The sequence below is a fragment of the Triticum aestivum genome, chromosome 5A (assembly GCF_018294505.1).
Source record: "Triticum aestivum cultivar Chinese Spring chromosome 5A, IWGSC CS RefSeq v2.1, whole genome shotgun sequence".
Classification (NCBI taxonomy): Eukaryota; Viridiplantae; Streptophyta; class Magnoliopsida; order Poales; family Poaceae; genus Triticum; species Triticum aestivum.
The window spans coordinates 300,145,242-300,156,063 of NC_057806.1; the positions used below are offsets into that span (position 1 = coordinate 300,145,242).

Sequence of the window (10,822 nt, forward strand, 5' to 3'; positions counted from 1 at the left end):
TCTTCTTTTATTTTGATTCCGTAGTCGGACCTTGTTTGTATCTGGATGATGTAATTCTTTATTCATGTATTGTGTGAAGTGGCGATTGTAAGCCAACTATGTATCTTTCTCCCTTATGTATTACATGGATTGTTGTGAAGATTACCTCACTTACGATATTGCTTTCAATGCGGTTATGCCTCTAAGTCGTGCTTCGACACGTGGGAGATATAGCCGCATCGAGGGCGTTACACATCTCCATTGCATGGTGAGCTTCCCTGTCTCCTCCCTTTAAATTTGGAGTACTGCTTGGGTACAGATTAGAAGTAGGGTTCAGTTTTTTTGTATGAGTATGGGTAGAGATTATGAGTAGGAGATGTAGTCGTAGGCACATTTTTAGTAAAATTTCAGTAACTTCAATTATCCTGCTTGAAGTACTTTGAAAATATACTCAAAAAAGGTACTGCTTGTACTGCTGATCTTGCATATAGGGGGAGAGTTCTTATACTCAGAGCAGCTGTTGATCTGCAGCAACTCTAGAAGTAGGATTTAGGATAATCATAGTTTCAGTTTGCCAAGCAGGGAGTATAATTTAACTGGAAATCAACCAACTATTGCTTTGAACTGGATTATAATTACCGAAGCGGGTCGAAGTGGGACGATGTGGTTCGGTGGTCAACTGCGGCTGCGCAGGATGCAGTATGGTATGGCTTGAGCATCTCGAGGAGGGGCTCTCTCCGCAAGGCATCCTCTACGCCAGTACGTTCTCTGATCCGAACCTTCTTCTCTTCGCTCATGCACGCACCAACGCAGCTGACCTGTCGTTGACCAGCGGCGGAGGTGTTCGAGTAGTCTGTCTCGGGGCTGCACGTGGAGCACGTCGACATCTCCGTCTTGCCATTGCTCAGCACCGCCCTGCCGGCTGGGGTTCTTATTTTCCATCGAGGCCTTCCGCAACTGGGACCATGGTGACTGATAGCTTCCTCTCCGGCTGGATCGACAGTCTATCCACCCAGTAAATTTTTGCTCTTCTCTTAAATTTTCTATGTTTCTTTGTCTGATTCTCAATAAAGAGCTCAAACTCGAGATGAGTTTTTGGTGACCTGGCCTATTTTGTTGATCTGCCGCTGGTTAACATGTTCAAGAACAAGAGGGTCCTCATGGAGAGTATCCACAAGTCCGAGGCTGAGAAGGCAAGAGAGAAGACCCTCTCTGACCAGTTTGATGCTTCAGTTTGAGGCCAAGCGTGCTAAGAGCAAGGCTAGCTAGCAGGGAGAGGAATATTGTGAGGAGGCAGGAGAGATTGGCTCAGGGAAGATGACTTTCACTTGAGCCCTGTCTATTTCCTCACATAGTTTGATTTGTCCTGCATTATATTGGTACTGAAATACATAATGCGTGCACATGTCTTCTGTTGGATGTTTCAGAGATGCTTATGCAGGGTTTCTTTAATCATTTTGGTTCATGGTACCAGCTAATGAAATTTACGTGCTCTGATGATGAATTCGTGCCATGTCGAGTTGGACTGGCGGTGGCGTATTTTTCCTCTTGTAGTCAAATTAGTGAGATGCTCCGTTCTCTTCTTTATGTGAACGTACATGTATGACCAGTGTAATTAGGTGCAGTAGTTTTGGTCAATGTCAAAGCAGAAGAGAGCTACATGTATGACCAGTATTGAATCACGGCGAGAGAGTAATGTAGCTTCGTCCCTCCCTGATGCTGCTAATGCAAGATGCATAGGAATCTTATTCAATATCAAAAATTGACATACCGTGCAATCATGTCTAATGTCTTTCATTAAATCTCCGCGGAGGTGCCGGCCGGCCGGTACATATGTTAGTGCATCATCTATCTCAGACTCTCAGTCACAGCTATCTAATTGGTGTATATTCATCTCCAATTACAGCCTCATAATTTTTTGGACATTCATTTACAGCCCGATCTACTTGGATGTGCAGACCTGGGAGTTGGAACAATTCACCAAGAGAAGCCAGTTCGTGTATAACAGAATGGGTGAGGAGTAAAGGCGTGTCATATTCCATATTTTCATTCAGATTTCAGAGAACGCGACAGTAATTTTTGATATTTTACTCTATAGGTGGAATTTATCATGAGATCCTACCCAAATCCGAGTACTTTTCCAAGGCACTGTACACCTTCCATTTCGCCCAAAACAATCTCTCTGTGGGCTACTTCACCAATAAGACTACCAAACAGATTGAGGCCTATGACCCCGATCCGAAGGAGCGGTTCACTGTGGCAATGCAGGTACAATTCAAGCTAATTTGCTGACAATCTCGCTCACAACCAAGGAAAATTTAGTTCTTGACACAATTAACATTACATGATCTGTGCTGGCTATAGTTTATTACTGCTTGCTTCGAAGTCTTGGTTCATGGAAAGAATTTATAATTTTATCTCTGTCCAGTCATGTGTCTAATTTCCTGAAAGTTGTTAGTCTTTCGGATGCATTTATTTTCCTAGATGCCCCGAGAAGAGGTAGTAGTGGTGGTGCGGGCGCGCCGTGGGCGAGGTGGGCTCCGGGTGTAGCGGCGGGGGCGGCTGCCCCATCGATGGCAGCGCGATGCCCCCCGCCGTCGGGCCCACGCCACCGGACATTGGCGGTGACCGGAGACTGTCGCGGCGATTGTTGGTCGGTTGAGGAGCTTGCAACACGAGCTGGTAGCGCCAGCGTTGGCGAGAGAGTGAGGTGTCCCCAGTGCAGTAGGCGGGGGAAAGCTTAAGGCGACCGGTGCCCTCCGGTCCTCATCGCTGCACGTCGAGGTCAAGTCTGAGGCTGCGAGCTGATGCATCCACAAACATCATCGTCGACTGCATCTTCAACCTCCGGACGCCGCTTCCGTACACTGCTTCATCAACCTCAGCCGTGACCCTTCCTCCCGGTCGCCGTGTTTAATATCCTACTCGTCTGCCGCCTATCTCGAGCACCGCGAGCGAAGGTGGATGCCCTGACTGCCGATCACCAAGGTGAGCTCCAATTTTTGTTGATGTGCAGTTTGTTTGTCGGACGCCACCTAAGCTGTGAAGTTCTACACAATATGAACTGTTTGTTGTGAGCTCTGTAGTGTTGTGTCCTTTAAAAGTGGGCATGTTAGGCTTGTTGTAGAAAGTGCTATGCTTGTTGCTAGCGATTGATTGCTAGATGTGCTATGATTGTTATAGACAGTGGGAATGGTAACTACTGACGAATTTTGATTCAATTGGTTAGTTACTATAAGCAAGAACACGCTATAAGCGCCAAAATGCTAGAGAGAAAAGTTCAAGAGCCAAGAACACAACAGGGTCGTTGACTTGGTAAGCCTCTTTGATGTAATAAATTGGTGTTGGTGGGTCCATGTGGCTGGAGAACCCTTTTTCTCCAAAACGTCGGCACTGCCGTGCTCATCGTACACGCCGACATGGTGGTGCTCAACTTATGGGAGTAGCCCACGCAACCACCGCCTCTTGGAACATCTAAATAATCACATTTTGCTGATATTTTTCTTCTGATTGATGATTGATTCAATTTGCACGGAGCAATTATGGAGGAAATAGTACAAGCTAACTCTAAATCATTTCTGAGCTGGTCAACCATGTAATTAGAAAGCACAAATAAGCTACCAAAATGATATAGCTTGGTAGAGAAGTTTGGAATATTAACCTCCTGGTTTAGTTACCCAGGCAATGGAGATCCCACACAATTTTTTGAACTCCCATGCAAATTATTATGACAAGTTGCTTGGTATCTGACAATCTGCTTGTCCTTCTGCTATGCATTTTCAGAAACTCCGCGGAAAGCTGCTGCAGATAGGTGTTGTGCTGGTATATTCTTTCTGTAGCCTTTGTTCAGGTAAATCAGACCAAGACTCGGAGACTATAGATAGCCACTCTTTTTTTACCAACCTTTGTTTTTGTTAATAATGAGTTTGACAATGAAGTGACTACATCTCCATCTTTTCACCTTTGTTTCTACTGAGCTTCTCAAAGGTCCATTCCTGTAATATTTTGGAGGACATCTCCCATTACAATCGTTGGGGGTTTTCAATTTATGAGTAAAGTACACGAAGCTCCCTTACAAACCCGACAAATCGTACTTCGGAATCATTGCATTTTTCTTCATCGGCTTCATCACATCAAACACGTAAGCAAAAGGCAATATATATACTACTGGACCCTGAAGCCCCAAATCATCTTCTGTTTTCTATGTACTCCCATGATTATTTAGCAAATGCCAAAAATAGTGTTTCTTTCATGCGTACATCGTTTCGTTTGGAGTTTTGCCCACTTGATCTGAATATGAGGAAGGACAAATATCTTGTAGCAGATCAGATTCAGGTCATGTCATGATTCCTTAAGGGCCTCATTACTGGTGGTGTTTCTTTCTTCCATGGTGATTCCTATTGTTCATAGTTGTACTAGCAGGATTATCATAACAACTAAGCAAATGCCAAGCTGGAAATTTGAAGATAAAAAATTGAGGCGTGTGATCAGGTGTCAATACTTAAAGAAAGAGCCTTTAGTTTTTCTTAATCAGAATGCAGAAATTTAAGCATGTAGATCTTTGATGAAAACATAATTAAGATATTGCTGACGTAATCTCATGTTACCTTTGTATTATGTTAGCCTACTAATTTACTATATCCAGGTCATAATATTGTTGCTATTTTCATGAACTACGTAATGGTTAATGACACAACTCGATGAACTAAGTATTGAGAGCATGGGCTGTTGCGGTGGACCGGTGGTAACGCAAGCTCAGAGGGTTTTGCCACTGTGATCATGTTGGTCGTGCTAGCACTGACAACGTATAATATACAATATACTGCTGGGAGCAGTGACACTTATTCTACTTCCTTAACAGCGGGCAAATTGGTAATTTTTGGTCGATATAGCAAGTTTGAGAAGACCCAATTTTGTTATACTATGTAAGTTGATACACTTTTTATATGTTCGATTGGTGATATTGGAAATAGCTAAGCTTACTGGTGTGATCCATCTAAGAAAATCTCACACAATGACATAAACCTATATCTAGAATGATACGAGGACTGTGAAATAGAAAGGATGTGATGCTACTATGTTCTGGTGGATTGTAAGATGGCATTTGAGGATTTACTAAGTATTTAATGATTGGAAACATTACTCTTGGTATGTTTATAGGCGAGGCTGCTGGCGCCTTGCATGGATTTCTTTCTTCTTTCTTTCCAGTTCCCTGTAACTGTTTTCTTCTACCGCTTCATCAATGAAAATCAGCAATCTGCTGCTTTTTCATCAAGAAAAACTCTTGATATGTTTTATTTTCCAGGTCTTGCATACTGTTGTCGGTAATATGTTAGCAAAAGTTCAATGATATTTGTTTAAAGCGAGAATTCTTCACCGTGTTTTAACTTTTACATGCCCTAAAGATAGAAACATCTAATCTTATTTTTTTCGATAAAGGGCGATTTTATTATCTCAAATGTAGCATCAAGCGGATACAAAGCATTATGAGAACACCCGGCCTCTGCATAACTAGGATGCACACGGTCCAATATGAAGGTCTGACAAAAATTGATGAAAAAAAATTTGACAAATCGGCAACAGTAGAGCCCTATAGACCGACACTATGCCTATGTCGATGGAGGTGGTGGATCGATCCGAAGGTTATGTTGCCACCCATGTTGGGAAAAAACCTCCATAGCCACCTGCTCCAATCGCATACACACCTCCTTGAACAGCGGTTGGTCCTCCGGTCGTTGTAACATAGACCACATACGTAGCAATTGCGTACACCGGAAAATAACCTGTGGAGGAGAAGCATTTTTTCTGTTAAAAACAAAATCATTTCTACATAGCCAAAGCGACCAAATTAAGGCATACGCTCCCACCCTTATTAGCGTTTTGAACCTATTTGAAATACCGTCCAACCAATGACCAAAAATATTGGCAACAGTTGTGGGCGGATACAAATTTGACGCTATTTGGATGACTGACCACGTAGAACGTGCAAACTTGCATTGGAAAAGGAGGTGTTTGATTGTCTCGTCATGAGTACAAAAACAACACTTCTTACTCCCTTGCCAGTTGCGTCGTGCGAGATTGTCTTTGGTTAACACAACCCCCCTACGAAGATACCACATGAAAATTTTCACTTTTAGTGGAATCTTGGACTTCCAAATTTTCTTGTTATTACTCACTGGTACCTCAGAATGTGTGAGCGCACGATACATAGAGTCTACAGTGAAAGACCCTGATGTAGTACGGTTCCAGCGAAACACATCCCGCCCTTGTGTCAGGTTAATCGAATCCAGTCGGGATAAAAGATTATGCCATGACACAAGTCGGGGGCCAATCAAATCCCGCCTGAACGAAATATTCGGCGGGAATGAACTGAGCACTTGCACAATAGTATTATTCTTATCGCGAACAATGTTGTATAAGCCTGGATATTGTTCTCGGAGACTGGCATTGCCTAGCCAGATGTCTTCCCAAAAACGAATCTCCGACCCATTCTTTATCGCGAAAGAAACATCTAATCTTATGAATTTGAATTTGCGCTTCAAGAAAACTTGAATTGACTTGTCCACGACGATTATTTCCATGTACATCAGTTCAAGGCAGGGGGTTGGCGGTGTGACGCCCCCGATTTAATCGTACACTAATCATGCACGCAAATGTGTACGATCAAGATCAGGGACTCACGGGAAGATATCACAACATAACTCTACAAATAAAATAAGTCATACAAGCATCATAATACAAGCCAGGGGCCTCGAGGGCTCGAATACAAGTGCTCGATCATAGACGAGTCAGCGGAAGCAACAATATCTGAGTACAGACATAAGTTAAACAAGTTTGCCTTAAGAAGGCTAGCACAAACTGGGAAACAGATCGAAAGAGGCGCAGGCCTCCTGCCTGGGATCCTCCTAAACTACTCCTCGACGTCGTCAGCGGCCTGCACGTAGTAGTAGGCACCTCCGGGGTAGTAGACGTCGTCGACGGTGGCGTCTGGCTCCTGGACTCCAGCATCTGGTTGCGACAACCAGAAAGAAAGGAAAGGGGAAAAGGGGGGAAGAAAGCAACCGTGAGTACTCATCCAAAGTACTCGCAAGCAAGGAACTACACTACATATGCATGGGTATATGTGTAAAGGGCCATATCAGTGGACTGAACTGCAGAATGCCAGAATAAGAGGGGGATAGCTAGTCTTATCGAAGACTACGCTTCTGGCAGCCTCCGTCTTGCATCAAGTATAAGAGAGTAGATTAAAGTCCTCCAAGTAGCATCTCCAAGTAGCATCTCCAAGTAGCATCTCGAGTAGCATAATCCTACCCGGCGATCCTCTCCTCGTCGCCCTGCGGAAAAGCGATCACCGGGTTGTCTGTGGAACTTGGAAGGGTGTGTTTTATTAAGTATCCGGTTCTAGTTGTCATAAGGTCAAGGTACAACTCCAAGTCGTCCTGTTACCGAAGATCACGGCTATTCGAATAGATTAACTTCCCTGCAGGGGTGCACCACATAGCCCAACACGCTTGATCCCATTTGGCCGGACACACTTTCCTGAGTCATGCCCGGCCGCGGAAGATCAACACGTCGCAGCCCCACCTAGGCAAAACAGAGAGGCCAGCACGCCGGTCTAAACCTAAGCGCGCAGGGGTCTGGGCCCATCGCCCTGAGCACACCTGCACGTTGCGTGGGCGGCCGAAAGCAGACCTAGCCTAGTGGCGTTCCAGTCCAATTCGGCGCGCGCCGCTCCGTCGCTGACGTCTGAAGTGCTTCGGCTGATACCACGACGTCGGGATACCCATAACTACTCCCACGTAGATGGTTAGTGCGTATAGGCTCGTAGCCAGACTCAGATCAAATACCAAGATCTCGTTAAGCGTGTTAAGTATCCGCGAACGTCAAACAGGGCCAGGCCCACCCGTCTCCTAGGTGGTCTCAACCTGCCCTGTCGCTCCGCCACAAAGTAACAGTCGAGGGCCGTCGGGAACCCAGGCCCACCTCTACCGGGATGGAGCCACCTGTCCTTTCAGCCCCCTCGTCAGAATCACTTGCGGGTACTCAATGAGCTGACCCGACTTTAGTCACCATCTGTATAGTATGTATGTATGTATATATATACCCGTGATCACCTCCCAAGTGATCACGGCCCGATAGTATAGCAAGGCAGACTGACAAGAATGTAGGGCCAATGATGATAAACTAGCATCCTATACTAAGCATTTAGGATTGCAGGTAAGGTATCAACAGATGTAGCGACAATGTCAGGCTATGCATCAGAATAGGATTAACGAAAGCAGTAACATGCTACACTACTCTAATGCAAGCAGTATAGAGGAGAATAGGCGATATCTGGTGATCAAGGGGGGGGCTTGCCTGGTTGCTCTGGCCAGAGAGAGGGTCGTCAACTCCGTAGTCGAACTGGGCAGCAGCAGCGTCGGTCTCGTAGTCTACCGGAGAGAAGAGGGGGAAGAAACAATGAATACCATGCAAACAAATGCATATCGATGCATGACATGACAAGTAACGATGCTAGGTGTGCCCAATCGCGGTAGTAGGTGATACCGACAAAAGGGGGAAACATCCGGGAAAGTATTCCCGGTGTTTCGCGTTTTCGGACTGATGAACCGGAGGGGAAAAGTTGCGAGTTCGATAGGTTAGGGGTGTGTGGCGGACGAACGGACTGCGTATCCGGAATCGTCTCGTCGTTCTGAGCAACTTTCATGTAGAAAGTATTTTAATCCGAGTTACGGATTAAAAGATATGATTTTCTAAAGATTATATTAATTTCCGGAATTTAATTAATTAATTAATTAATTCGAAAATGGATTTATGACGTCAGCATGATGTCATGCTGACGTCAGCAGTCAGCGTTGACCGTTGACCTGGTCAACCTGTCATGTGGGTCCCGTGGGTCCCACCTGTCATACACTGTTAGGTTTATTTAGGGTTTAGATTAATCCTAATTATAGTTTAATTAAAATTAACTAGTTAATTCAATTAATTAAACCGAATTAATTAACTTAATTAATTACTTAATTAATTAATTAATTAATTAATAATTTTATTAAATCATTTTTATTTCTATTAATTATATTTATTTTATTATATTATATATATATTATTTTTTTTATTCCTTCTTCTTTTCTTTTTTTTTTAAAAAGAAAAACGTTTTGGGGCGGGGCCCTGTGGTCAGTGGCCCGGGGGGGGCTTGCGGTTCGGGCGCGCCCGACTGGGCATTCGCCCAAATCGGCGGGCGAGGAGGGAAAAGGGCCGGCCAGCTCCGGCGAGCGGCGGGAACGGCCAGCAGGGGGCTCGGCGGCAGCGGACGGCGCCGGCGTGGGCGCACGGGGCGCAGGGGGCGCGGCCATGGATGGGGCGAGACCAGCGGGCGGGAGGGGGGACGACGGGCACGGCCCGGTCGGTGTAGCGCGTGGCCAGGGCGCGGCCGGCCGCGGTGAGCGCGGGGCCAGAGCGCACGGGGCGCGGCGACGGTCGCGGGGGAAGAGGGAGTGCGAGGAGAGGGGGCGGGAGCCCGGGGCCTCACCGCGGGTTCGCAGGGTCAAGGGCAGCGGGCTCGACGGCGGTCGGGGAGGTCCGACGAGGGAGAGGACGAGGTGGCGGCTGTCCGGCGACGATGGGGGAAGGCGCAGGTGGGCACCGACGTCGGGGCGCACTGGGGCGGCGCGGGACCTGGCCCCTCCCCGATCCAGTCGAGGGGGCGCCTGGGAGGAGGCAGGGGGCGGCGTTCGACGGGGTGGAGTCCGGCGAGGGAGTCCGGGCGGCGATGGACGAGGGCGAGGCGATGCGGCGTCGCGGCGATGGGGTCGGGAGCGGCTGTTGCCCCCCGATCCAGATCCGTTTGTGGGGGGGGGGGGGAGCGATGAGCGAGAGGGGTTGCGGGGGCGCGAGGATGAGGGTGGAGGTCCGGCGGCGGCGGGCGTCTCCAGGGAGGCGGCGGCGTCCGAGCCCTCCCCTTTCTCGATCCAGATCGGGATCGATGGGGGGTGGAGGAGAGACGTGCGGGAGTGGGGAGTGGGCTAGGTCACGGGGGGGAGAGGGGGGTTAGGTAGTGGGGTGGCTCGGTCCGAGTGGGCCGGCCAGTTGGGCCGAGGCCCAGGTGGGCCAAGGGGGACTTTTATTCTTTTTTTTTCTCTTTTGTATTTTCTTTTTATTTATTTTACCTTTTCTGTCTAAGTTTTGTTTCCTATTATTTTAGTTTTATTAAAATATACACGTAGCATTTAATTTAGTATTTCAACTTAGTCCATAGTCACAAAAAGTCTAGTCCGTAAACAAATTAGTTTGACATTTTATTAATTACAAAAGGTATTTAAATAATTGTTTTCACTATTGTTTTAATTGTTTTAGGGCCTTTAAACATTTTATCAAAGTTTGATTTCTCCACCATAATTACCTATGTATTATTTGGTTCACTCCGAACATTTAACTTTTCATATTTGAAAACTTTTATTGTTTGCTCGATTTTGAATTTGAAATTCGAACTAGGTTCCGAACTAACGCGAGTTTATCCACAGTAACCGAGGTGACGTGGCATCATTAGTGGGGATTACTGTAGCTTAATTACCCGGGCGTCACAATTCTCCTCCACTACAAGAAATCTCGTCCCGAGATTTAAGCGGTGGAGTAAGGGGCGAAGGTGTTGGTAGCGAAAAACCTAACGAGTCTTCTCGATCTTGGCTGCCCTTTCGAAGAGGTTGATCCCTTTCGTTGATGTCTTCATTTCTTTATTCCAAAGCATCATGATGAAGTTGTCGTCCTTTCTTCAGGGAACTCCATCATACTTACTAATAGGTAAGTGGCAGCTCTACAATGATAGGATGTTATAAGGGAAATTCAT

The 10,822-nt window shown here is 46.3% G+C and overlaps 1 long non-coding RNA gene across 2 annotated transcripts; it reads left to right on the forward strand.

Moving 5' to 3' along the window:
• Positions 1-576: 576 nt before the first annotated feature.
• LOC123106834 (uncharacterized) lies at positions 577-4,423 on the forward strand. 2 transcript variants are annotated; one of them, XR_006451523.1, is made up of 7 exons: positions 577-738; positions 812-994; positions 1,125-1,992; positions 2,078-2,247; positions 2,464-2,967; positions 3,763-3,829; positions 3,967-4,423. It is a non-coding gene; the product is annotated as an uncharacterized lncRNA (long non-coding RNA). The 2 variants fall into 2 exon arrangements; XR_006451522.1 differs by having other exon boundaries at positions 3,763-4,423.
• Positions 4,424-10,822: the final 6,399 nt, after the last annotated feature.